Source organism: Emys orbicularis (genome assembly GCF_028017835.1).
Source record: "Emys orbicularis isolate rEmyOrb1 chromosome 14 unlocalized genomic scaffold, rEmyOrb1.hap1 SUPER_14_unloc_1, whole genome shotgun sequence".
Classification (NCBI taxonomy): Eukaryota; Metazoa; Chordata; order Testudines; family Emydidae; genus Emys; species Emys orbicularis.
Genome location: NW_027045139.1, coordinates 348274 through 360856, shown reverse-complemented (window position 1 = coordinate 360856; position 12583 = coordinate 348274). Strand labels below are relative to the sequence as shown.

Sequence of the window (12583 nt, the reverse complement as noted above, 5' to 3'; positions counted from 1 at the left end):
AAAGCATATAATTGAAAAAGCCAGCCCGTCTTGATGTGAAGACATCAAGAGATGGAGAATCCACTACTTCCCTAGGTAGTTTGGTCCAGAGTTTAATCATCCTGACTGTTAAAAAATTGTGCCTTATTTATTGTTTGAAATGGTCTGGCCTTAATTTCAAGCCATTAGTTCTTCTTCTTTCCCCCCTAGATTAAAGAGCCAGTATTTTTCTCCCCATGAAGGATTAATACACCGTAATCAAATCACCTCTTGATCTTTCTGATAAGCTAAAGAGATTGAGCTCCTTTTGTCTCTCACTGTGAGGCATTTTCTCCAGCCCTCAAATCATTTTGTGTCTCCAGTCTGCACCCACCATTTATTCAACATCCTTTTAAAAATGTGGACACGAGAACTGGCTGCAGTATTCCGGTATCGATCTCACAAATGGCATATACAGAGGTAAAATCACCTCTCTATTCCCCTGTTCATACATCCAAGGATCATTTTATTCCTTTTTGCCACAGCATCTAGTGGTTGGTTCTCTGCAGAGAAGCACTGAGATATGGTTCAAATCCAACTTTATTAATGATGTATGCAAGGGATGCTGTATCCATGCTGATGACTTGGGGAAATGCTCAGGCTGAGTCTGGCATGTTGCTGCCTCCCTCACCAAGGAACTACTTTTCCTTCCCAATTCACAAAGGTCCCATCTTGTGTCTCTGAGAGCATGGACAGCACCTGCAGTATCCCGTTTACGTTCTGATCCATAGTCAGGGGTGCCTGCAAAATTCAAACCATGTTAAAGGAGAAGATAAAACTGCTCTTGTCTCTAGAGGGAGTAAGAGTCATGGGGTGGTAGCTGCTCATGCCAAGTTAGAGACAGTTATGCTGCTGCTGCTGTCTACACAGGACCATGCTTTCTCCCCCCGACTCAGCTCTGACAGACGGGCTTAGGAGCAGGGGAGGCACGTTTCCATGAAGGCTGCTGGAGTAACTTGCTCTGCTGCATCTGGTGCAGGAAAAGGGACTAAAATCACCACTGCAGAACGAGCTGAGCACAAGCCAATCCAACTCCCATTTAAAACAATCTTGCCAGTGAATTGAATGGCAGTTGCCCGAAATGCACCCTCTATAATGTGACCATTTAACTGGCTAAACCGTTTCTAACATGGCTGCTTTTCCTGATCTGGCTTTTCTTATGTGTGATATGGCGAGGATCAGATTGAATACGTACCACGCCCCTAACTTCTGTGGTCATCTGCAAAATTGATCAATTATGAGTTTGTTTTCCTCTGCATGACTAACAAAAGAGTTAAATAGTGCAGGGCCAAGACCACATCCACGGGGGGCCTCATTAGAAGCACACCCATTTGATGATGATTCCCCATTTACAGTTAGATTTTGAGACCTGTCAGTTATCCAGCTTTTAATCCATGCAATGTGTGCCACATTAATTTATCTCATTCTAGTTTTTTAATTAAAATCTTGTGCACTACCAAGTCAAATGCCCTACAGAAGTCTAAGTATATTACATCAACCCTATTACCTTTATCAACCTAACTTGTAATCTCATCAAAAAATCAAGTTTATTTCCATAAAAACATGTTGATTGGCATTAATTATATTACCCCCCTTTAATTCTTTATTGGGTTACCTAGGAGTTACCTAGGGAGGTGGGTTACGTAGGGTTACCTAATAGGTTAGCTAGGGAGGTGGTGGAATCTCCATCTTTAGTGGTTTTTAAGGCCCGGCTTGACAAAGTCCTGGCTGGGATGATTTAGTTGGTGTTGGTCCTGCTTTGAGCAGGGGATTGGACTAGAACTAGATGACCTCCTGAGGTCTCTTCCAACCCTAATATTCAAAAATTCTATGATTCCAATGGAGTCTTGTATCAGCCGCTTCATTACCTTGCCCAGGATCGATATCAGACTGACAGGCCTATAATTACATAGGCCATCCCATTTACCCTTTTCAATTATTGGCACAACATTAGCTTTCTTCAAGTCTTCTGGAACTGCCCTAGTGTTCCAAGGCTTATTGAAAATCAACATTCATGGCCCAGGGAGCTCCTCAGCCAGCTCTTCTGAGTGCTCAAGACTGTACTAAACAAGCAAACCAACATGAGCTGCTGATTGGCTGAATTCTACATCTGATGGCATGACCCTACCACCCAACCATGAGCTGGTTACTCACAACTCAAAATGTTAGAGCAAAATATCTAGTTTCCTCCCAGCCCACCCCTCTGTAATAACTTCCTAATAACACAAGTCTTACAACATGAAAAACAAAGAAGAAGGCTCAAGGCAGGGGAATGCTTCAGAGAGTAATTTAACTTCACACATAAATAAAAAGATATTCTCTGTGTAGTGAAGACTCAGGAAGAGCTCACTTGGGTTTCCCTAGCAAAATGTTGAACTTCTATTGAGGAAAGGAAAGAAGATCCCAAAGAGTTGAGAGAGCAGAGCAGCCATTCTCATCTCACCGTCTTGGAAATCATCAATCTCCGGCCTAGGAGCTCTCACACTGCTCTTCTGCACAGTTCTGTCTCCAGAGTTAGGCTACGTCTACACTGAAAATGGAGGTATAACTGTAGTGCTGGGAGGCATACCTGTGCTAGCTTTAATCATGCTAGTGTGGGTAATAATAGCAGTTCTAGTGTTGATGTGTCTTCACTACAGTTTTTCCCTGTGCTACCTAGATTAAAATTGATGTGAGCATGTCTACACATGCTGCAACCACACCTCAATTTGCAGTAGAGACATACCTACCTTCTCATTTATTTTCATAGAAGCGGCAGGCTTGTGTTTCCAGGGACTGCCCTGGTTTTATGCTTAAACTGACAGCATTTCTAGTTGGATTTTTGTATGGCCTATAATCAGAATGCTTAAAACATCAAGCAAAGCAGTAGCAACCTTGTTAGTCTAGGCCAGGGGTTCTCAACCTTTTTCTTTCTGAGCCCCTTCCCCCCCCCCCCCCCCCCCCAACATGCTATAAAAACTCCACGGCCCACATGTGCCACAACAACTGTTTTCTGCATATAAAAGCCAGGGCCAATGTTAGGAGGTAGTAAGCAGGGCAATTACCTGGGGCCCCAAATCACAAGGGCCCCCATGAAGCTAAGTTGCTCAGGCTTCTGCTTTGGCCCCAGGTGGCGGGGCTCAGGGCCCCGGGCTTCAGCTCTGCGTGGTAGGGCTTAGGCTTTCTGCCCTGGGCCCCAGCGAATCTAATACTGGCCCTGAAACCTGCTCACTGCCCCCCAGGGGGCCCTAGACCCCTGGTTGAGAACCACTTGCCTGGGCTACTCATGATCTCTGTGAAACAGGTTTGTGGTCTCAGGCTAATTCCTATTAGACAAGAGGCTAAATGCTCAGCTGGTGCAAATCACTGTAGCTCAGCTGACTTCAGCGGCGCTACATCAGTTTACACTAGCAGAGTATCTGGCCACAGATATTCACATCCCCAAAGCCCACAGTCTTAACCGGTATTTGGTTGGCAGCCTCAGGAGAGAGGGGCCAAAGGCAGACGGGAGCGAGGGCTACGGTGGCCCAGAGGTGGCACCAGCAGCTCCAGCATGGTGCATGTTTGCCATGGAGGGACGCGAGAGGGGAGGTAGGGCCAGCCCGGCAGTGCTTTGTGGCTGCTGCCAATGCTCTGCTCTTTTTGTAGGCAGAACTTCAGTGCTCAGGACAGCCAGTGAGGCTCCCATCCCAACCCCTAACTCTAACAGGATCCAGGCCCTTCACCTCATCGCTAGTTGCATCTGTTTTCACCCAGCCAGGGCAGAGGGCAGCAAACAGAATCCCATCTTCTTTGTAATCCAAGGACTGGCACCTGGTGAGTATGTTCAGAGCAGCCTGCGGGCAAGACACCATGAGCAGAGACAGCAGCATGTGAGGAAAGGGGATCTCCCCTAGTGGAAATGAACCCAGATCCCACAGCACTGACAGACGGGGCGGTGGGAGGGGGAACGCACAGTTCTGCCGAGGCAATGCCCAGCATCCTTGGCCCCCTAGAATTCCCAGCTGAGACCAGGCTCCTTTCTGCTCACATTAGCATGGATGGTGAGCACTCACAGTCAGAAATTAGCAATGCAGCTGGCCTGTGGGGATCAGATGGGGCATGATTGCAGGGCAGGGAGTGGTTTGCCGGCAGTTTGGGGGCTTTTGGTGCCTGAGCTGGTGGTGCTCAGACAGAGGATGTGGGTAAGGTATAGGAGCAGCAGAGCCATAGATCAGCATGGCAATGGGGACTAAGGGAGGCCTCTCTGCAACCAAGCTGATAACATACTAGTGGGGGATGCCCAAGCTGCAATATCAGTTTAGAATAAAGATACAGAGGATGCTGACTAGCTTTTGCCCCTAAGGGCCAGCTTGACAGCTGAGCATACCCAGAGTGCAGGAGCCTCTACCCATGACCCCTATGATGAGGGCGGCACAGGAGCTGGCTATGCCAGTTCTCCATAACCACAGGATTCCCACTTGAAAAGATCTCCCAGCTTTCTGGCCCCTTTTCACCACCAATGCATCACAAAGGGGCTGTATCACAGGAGGAAATCTGGCCCCCCAGGCTTTCATTCAGTCTCTGCGAGGTGCAGTCCACAATGGCCCGTACCTTGCTGCAGCGGTAGGCAATCATTCATAAAAAGAACATTTCATGCACTTTCTCAAGTGACCCTAATGCACTGGAAATGTTAATGACAGCTGCAGCTCATCCCTTTCTGCTTGCTTCCCTGGGCAGCCTTCTTCAGCAAGGGCAGGAACGCCTGGGGAGAGCAAACAGTGACACGTTAGGGAAAACAGAACCGCGCTGGGGTGAGCAATCTCTAGTGAGCATTGTACATGAAAAGAAAACCCGAGCTCAGTGTAATACAAGTTACATGTGTTACTGATGTAGGCTGTAGTGGTGGGTAGCAGGGACAATCCAGCTCACCTTGTGAGTGGAAACGTGATCTAACCATTTCAGCAAACCATTATCATCAGCCCTTTCCTAGCAAAACAGTTCCATTGAACTCTGGGTATAACATCAGGGACGCTTTGCACTTCTCTAGTACTTTTCATCTGAACATCTCAAAGTGCTTTCAAAGGTAGGGGAGGACTATTGGCCCCATGTTACGGATGGGAAAGCTGGGCACAGAGAAGGGATGGGCCTTGCCCAGGGTCTCAGAATGAGCTGACAGCAGATTCATGAATAGGAGCCATATCTCTTGACTCCCAGTATGTGACATTAATCACTGGACCACAGATTTTAAACTTAACATTCCTACTGTAACTTATTTGGAAATGCTCAGAACTTCTTTCAATAACAGTAAAGATCAGCATCATTTTATAGATGGGGAAACTGAGGCACTGAGAGGTGATATGACTTGTGTAAGGTCAGCCCACAGGCCATTGGCACAGCCAGGAATAGAACCCAGCACTTCCAAGCCCTATTCTACTGCTTGAGCCACAACTGCTTTTCCCAGTAATGCTGCCTTACCTCACAGGGGTGTGTGAGGATGACTCTATTGGAGTGTGAGCTGCTCTGATGATACTATAGTGATGGGGCCAGATAAGTGCCATAGAATGGGAAAAGCCTAGTTGTGTTTTTGTGTATTTCTGCTAGATTTCTGGTGTACAGAAAATCCCACAAAAATCAAAAACTCTTTCCAGTTTTATGTCTGTGTAACTCCAGGACCTTAGCACCCAATGCTAGGTGAATGCTTACCTGAGTCACTAACATGGGCCCAATCAAGTTTGTGTTATACACCGCTAGCACATCTTCGGGATTTGCAGAGTCCACCATATGGGCCTTGGTCATGCCTGCATTGTTGATTAGCAGATTCAGCCCAGAACTTTTCAAATGGTCCCCAACTTTCTTTGCAGCTGCCTTGACACTTGTTGGATCAGTAACTTCTAAAAGCAAGATAATATGGTGCTTCCGTGAGATGGGATGGTCATGTGGTCAGCTGGGCCTCAGGAGAGCTGGGTTCTGTTCTCGACTCTGCCACAGCTTGTGTGATTTTATGCAAGTCACTTATCCCCTGTGGGCCTCAGTTCCCATCTATGAAATGGAGGGGTTAATCCTTAACATAGGTCTTTCACCCTTAAAGTCCACGTGGTGCCTTCAGAGAGCTCTGACTGGTGTTCTGAACTCAAGTTGTAACAGAACCAACACCCAGCACTGGGTCTAGGAAGGGGGGAAAACATGGGTGCACATGGACTCTCCTTGCATGATGGTGGCACTCTCGTGGGTCTCTGGGGCTGTGAGATGGATGGATGAAGGGTGGCAGGTTGTCACAATCTGCAGTACTCCCAACTTGCATAATTTTTTCACAAGTGAGGGGATTTCAGAGGGTGCTGGAGCTCGTCTGTTGGTGATGCGAGAAGCTCCGTTGCCCTCTCGAAGCTCAGCCCTGCTGGAAACCTGCTGGAGTCTCTCCCCTCTGCTTGCTATTCTCACAGGAGGGAAGGGAGGGAAAAGCAGAGAGCCCAACAGCTCAGCACAACTTTCCTCCCTCCTCCCCCCTCTCCTGTGAGCAATGGTGCCAGGATGGTGCATCATAAGAACATAAGAATGATCCTACTGGGTCAGACCAAAGGTCCTCTAGCCCAGTATCCTGTCTTCTGACAGTGGCCAGTGCCAGGTGCCCCAGAGGGAATGAACAAAACAGGTAATTATCAAGTGATCCATCCCCTGTTGCTCACTACCAGCTTCTGGCAAACAGAGACTGGGGACACCATTCCTGCCCATCCTGGCTAATAGCCATTGATGGACCATGAATTTAGCTAGTTCTTTTTTGAACCCTGTTATGGTCTTGGCCTTCACAACATCCTTTGGCAAGGAGTTCCACAGGTTGACTATGCACTGTGTGAAGAAATACTTCCTTTTATTTGTTTTAAACCTGCTGCCTATTAATTTCATTTGGTGACCCCTAGTTCTTGTGTTATGAGAAGTAGTAAACAACACTTCTTTATCTATTTTGTCCATACCAGTCATGATTTTATAGACCTCAATCATATCTCCCCTTAGCCATCTCTTTTCCAAGCTGAAAAGTCCCAGTTTTATTAATCTCTCCTCATACGGAAGACGTTCCATACCCCTAATCATTTTTGTTGTCCTTTTCTGAACCTTTTCCAATTCCAATGGGAATTTTGAGATGGGGCAACCACATCTGCACACAGTATTCAAGATGTGGGCGTACCATGGATTTATATAGAGGCAACATGATATTTTCTGTCCTATTATCTATCTCGTTCTTAATTATTCCCAGCATTCTGTTCGCTTTTTTGACTGCCGCTGCACATTGAGTGGATGTTTTCAGAGAATTATCGACAATGACTCCAAGATCTTTTTCTTGAGTGATAACAGCTAATTTAGACCCCATCATTTTATATGTATAGTTGGGATTATGCTTTCCAATGTGCATTACTTTGCATTTATCAACATTAAATTTCATCTGCCATTTTGTTGCCCAGTCACCCAGTTTTGAGAAATCCTTTTGTAGCTCTTCGCACTCTGCCTGGGTCTTAACTATCTTCAGTAATTTTGTATCATCTGCAAATTTTGCCACATCACTGTTTACCCCTTTTTCCAGATCATTTATGAATATGTTGAATAGGACTGGTCCCAGAACAGACCCCTGGGGGACACCACTATTTACCTCTCTCCATTCTGAAAACTGACCATTTATACCTACCCTTTGTTTCCTATCTTTTAACCAGTTACCAATCCATGAGAGCACCTTCCCTCTTATCTCGTGGCAGCTTACTTTGCATAAGAGCCTTTAGTGAGGGACCTTGTCAAAGGCTTTCTGAAAATCTAAGTACACTATATCCACTGGGTCCCCTTGGTCCACATGTTTGTTGACCCTCTCAAAGAATTCTAGTAGATTGGTGAGGCATGATTTCCCTTTACTAAAACCATGTTGATTAAGAACATAAGAACATAAGAAAGGCCGTACTGGGTCAGACCAAAGGTCCATCTAGCCCAGTATCTGTCTACCAACAGTGGCCAATGCCAGGTGCCCCAGAGGGAGTGAACCTAACAGGCAATGATCAAGTGATCTCTCTCCTGCCATCCATCTCCATCCTCTGACGAACAGAGGCTAGGGACACCATTCTTACCCATCCTGGCTAATAGCCATTTATGGACTTAGCCACCATGAATTTATCCAGTCCCCTTTTAAACATTGTTATAGTCCTAGCCTTCACAACCTCCTCAGGTAAGGAGTTCCACAAGTTGACTGTGCGCTGCGTGAAGAAGAACTTCCTTTTATTTGTTTTAAACCTGCTGCCTATTAATTTCATTTGGTGACCCCTAGTTCTTGTATTATGGGAATAAGTAAATAACTTTTCCTTATCCACTTTCTCAACATCACTCATGATTTTATATACCTCTATCATGTCCCCCCTTAGTCTTCTCTTTTCCAAACTGAAGAGTCCTAGCCTCTTTAATCTTTCCTCATATGGGACCCTCTCTAAACCCTTAATCATTTTAGTTGCTCTTTTCTGAACCTTTTCTAGTGCTAGAATATCTTTTTTGAGGTGAGGAGACCACATCTGTACACAGTATTCGAGATGTGGGCGTACCATGGATTTATATAAGGGCAATAATATATTCTCAGTCTTATTCTCTATCCCCTTTTTAATGATTCCTAACATCCTGTTTGCTTTTTTGACCGCCTCTGCACACTGCGTGGACATCTTTAGAGAACTATCCACGATGACGCCAAGATCTTTTTCCTGACTCGTTGTAGCTAAATTAGCCCCCATCATGTTGTATGTATAGTTGGGGTTAATTTTTTCCAATGTGCATTACTTTACATTTATCCACATTAAATTTCATTTGCCATTTTGCTGCCCAATCACTTAGTTTTGTGAGATCTTTTTGAAGTTCTTCACAATCTGCTTTGGTCTTAACTATCTTGAGTAGTTTAGTATCATCTGCAAACTTTGCCACCTCACTGTCTACCCCTTTCTCCAGATCATTTATGAATAAATTGAATAGGATTGGTCCTAGGACTGACCCTTGGGGAACACCACTAGTTACCCCTCTCCATTCTGAGAATTTACCATTAATTCCTACCCTTTGTTCCCTGTCCTTTAACCAGTTCTCAATCCATGAAAGGACCTTCCCTTTTATCCCATGACAGCTTAATTTACGTAAGAGCCTTTGGTGAGGGACCTTGTCAAAGGCTTTCTGGAAATCTAAGTACACTATGTCCACCGGATCCCCCTTGTCCACATGTTTGTTGACCCCTTCAAAGAACTCTAATAGATTAGTAAGACACGATTTCCCTTTACAGAAACCATGTTGACTATTGCTCAAGAGTTTATGTTTTTCTATGTGTCTGACAATTTTGTTCTTTACTATTGTTTCAACTAATTTGCCCGGTACCGACGTTAGACTTACCGGTCTGTAATTGCCGGGATCACCCCTAGAGCCCTTTTTAAATATTGGCGTTACATTAGCTAACTTCCAGTCATTGGGTACCGAAGCCAATTTAAAGGACAGGTTACAAACCTTAGTTAATAGTTCCGCAACTTCACATTTGAGTTCTTTCAGAACTCTTGGGTGAATGCCATCTGGTCCCGGTGACTTGTTAATGTTGAGTTTATCAATTAATTCCAAAACCTCCTCTAGTGATACTTCAATCTGTGACAGTTCCTCAGATTTGTCACCTACAAAAGCCAGCTCAGGTTTGGGAATCTCCCTAACATCCTCAGCCGTGAAGACTGAAGCAAAGAATCCATTTAGTTTCTCCGCAATGACTTTATCATCTTTAAGCGCTCCTTTTGTATTTTCATCGTCAAGGGGCCCCACTGGTTGTTTAGCAGGCTTCCTGCTTCTGATGTACTTAAAAAACATTTTGTTATTACCTTTGGAGTTTTTGGCTAGCCGTTCTTCAAACTCCTCTTTGGCTTTTCTTATTACACTCTTGCACTTAAGTTGGCAGTGTTTGTGCTCCTTTCTATTTGCCTCACTAGGATTTGACTTCCACTTTTTAAAGGAAGTCTTTTTATCTCTCACTGCTTCTTTTACATGGTTGTTAAGCCACGGTGGCTCTTCTTTAGTTCTTTTACTGTTTTTCTTAATGTAAGCAGAGTCAGGATGAGCTCTACCCTGACATCTGGTGGTGAATTATGGCGAGTGTGGAAAAGAACTCCAGGGGCTGATCTTGTTTGCATAGGCACACCCACTCGCCTGGCATGGAACAACAGCAACTGAAAGTGGTTACTTTGGCTGGTGTGGGATCCCCAGTTTCTCTATTATTGGGGCAGGAAGAATAAAGTTTTGTTACCCTGATTCTGTGAATCAAGGCCAGTGGAACTGTTGTATGACAGAAGGACTGAGTGAGTCCTTCACCATTACCTAAGTAGCACTTGCTTGACAAGGGGCATGGGTTACAAAACCCAGTGAATTGAGAGAGGATGGGGACAGGTATTTGTACCTGATGGTATAGGCCCCCCTCTGAGGGTTTGAAACACCAATTGCACCACCTCCTCTCTCCACTGTTGAATGTCAGAGCTAACTTTGATTCCATTAGGAGTCTAGTTACAGGCTGCTGAGCTGAATTCACTTTGGGTCAATGGTGCACCAGCACTGGGGCTCCCCTACTATGAGCTGAAATCGCTAAGAGCTGAAATCACAAAAGAGCTAAAGTTATTAAGAGCTGAGATCACTGAGTGCTGTGTTAACTAGTGGGGGAGCCTGAAGCTATATTGCTCAGCAGCTGGCGGAGCCGGTTGGAGTGGCCCAAGGAACGCTGAGCGGAGCTGTTTGTGGGGACGACTGGAACGGCTCACAGGTCGGGGAGCGGAGCGGAGCAGCTTGTAGAGCGGAGCAGTTCGTGGGATGGCAGGAAAGTGGACTGGCTCGTGGTGAAGGCTGCGGCGGAACCCCCACGGAGAAATAGACGGCTGGCCAGCCTCGGATCACGTAAGGTGCCCCTTAACACCCTGCGTGTCCCCCCTTTTTGCTCTGGGGCTGCACTGACCAGGGACAGAGACTTTGGGGGTTGTTGGACTTTTGGGACTTTGGGTGGTTGCTGGACCCAAGAGACTTTGGGGGTATTGGACTTTGGGGACTCTGGGTGATTTTTGGGTTGTTGGATTCAAGAGACAAAGGGAAAGGACACAGCCCAATTTGCTGGAGTGGGTTTTGCTCGTGGTTTGTGTTATGAATCCTGTTTGTGGTGTTTTTCCAATTTTATGCTGATGTCGTTTACCTCATGTTATTAAACATTTTCTGCTACACTCAGACTCCGTGCTTGCGAGAGGGGAAGTATTGCCTCTTAGAGGTACCCAGGGGGGTGGTATGTAATTGTCCCAGGTCACTGGGTGGGGGCTCGAGCCGGTTTTGCATTGCGTTATTGAAACGGAACCCCTAGATACAGAACCCGGCCCTTGTTGCTGCCAACTTAGATGGGCAGAAGGGTTACATTTTTGGGGGCTCGTCCGGGATTCCCTGGGTCAGTACCCCTCGCAAGCACCTGTTGAGTGTTCCACTGCATTGGGAAACAATTGTGGTTATATTTTGAGGAAATTACTGTTTGTATAATGGCTAATATGTCAGGTTTGTTGGGCCCCGGCCCTGCAGCCTCTAGCTCAGGGGCCGCAGCCTCAGCCAATGATTGGGCAAAAGCACTGGGGCAAATATTGGAAAAGGTTGTGCTGTCCCAGGCTATGTTAAACTCTTGTCGTGAGTTAAGATTATTTGCTGGGGCAGAGGAGTTTGAACCCTGGTTGGAGCATACCACTGAAATGCTGCAGGAGTGGGCCGTACCTGATGCAGAAAAGCGAAGATGTCTAATAGAGAGCCTTAGTGGCCCAGCATTAGATGTGATTCGCACCCTGAAGCTCATTGACCCTGGGGTCAGTGTGAAGGACTGCCTAGAGGCCCTTGATCATACCTTTGGGAGCGTAGAGGGCCCTGATGACAGTTACTGTAAGTTCCTTAATTCCCGACAGCAAATTGGCGAGAAGATTTCAGCCTATATACAGAGGCTGGAGAGACTACTTCAGAGAGCTGTCATGAGGGGAGCAGTAACTGCTGAACAGATGGATCGGACCAGACTGGCTCAAATTGTAAGAGGAGCTCAGTATCAGAACCCGATTCTACTCCATCTCCGGCTAAGAGAATGACGGGAACATCCCCCAAGTTATTCCCAGCTGATAAAGGAGGTCAGAGAAGAGGAAGGAAGGCAGGCTGCCAGCGAGTTTTGGGATGCCCAAACATTGGAGCCAGCCGGCACAACACCACTGCAAACGGCCAGTGTACTGATGGTGAGCACCACAGAGGAACTTGCCCAACAAATGCAGGTCCTGACAGAACGGATAGCTGAACTGCAAAGCACCATTGACCGAGCTAAGACTTCCAGGAATAAGGCGCCTCTGACTGTGGCGATGGAGAAGTCAGCATTTAGAGCCACCATCCCACCTGGGCGAAGGGGGAAAGGACAATTCTTCTGCTACCGATGTGGTCAGGATGGACACAGTGCTGGCAAGTGCCATAATGAAGAAAGCCCCTCCTTAGTGTATGGAAAGCTAAGGATCAGTTGGGAGAGATCCGGTAGCTGCCAGAGAGTCCGGGGACGAGGACCACCCAGGCCTGCAGGATTTGAAGA

General features: G+C 46.4%; 1 pseudogene; it reads right to left on the bottom strand.

Moving 5' to 3' along the window:
* Nucleotides 1-645: 645 nt before the first annotated feature.
* The window catches only part of LOC135894846 (C-signal-like), a 37538-nt pseudogene continuing 25600 nt past the window's right edge, over nt 646-12583 (bottom strand).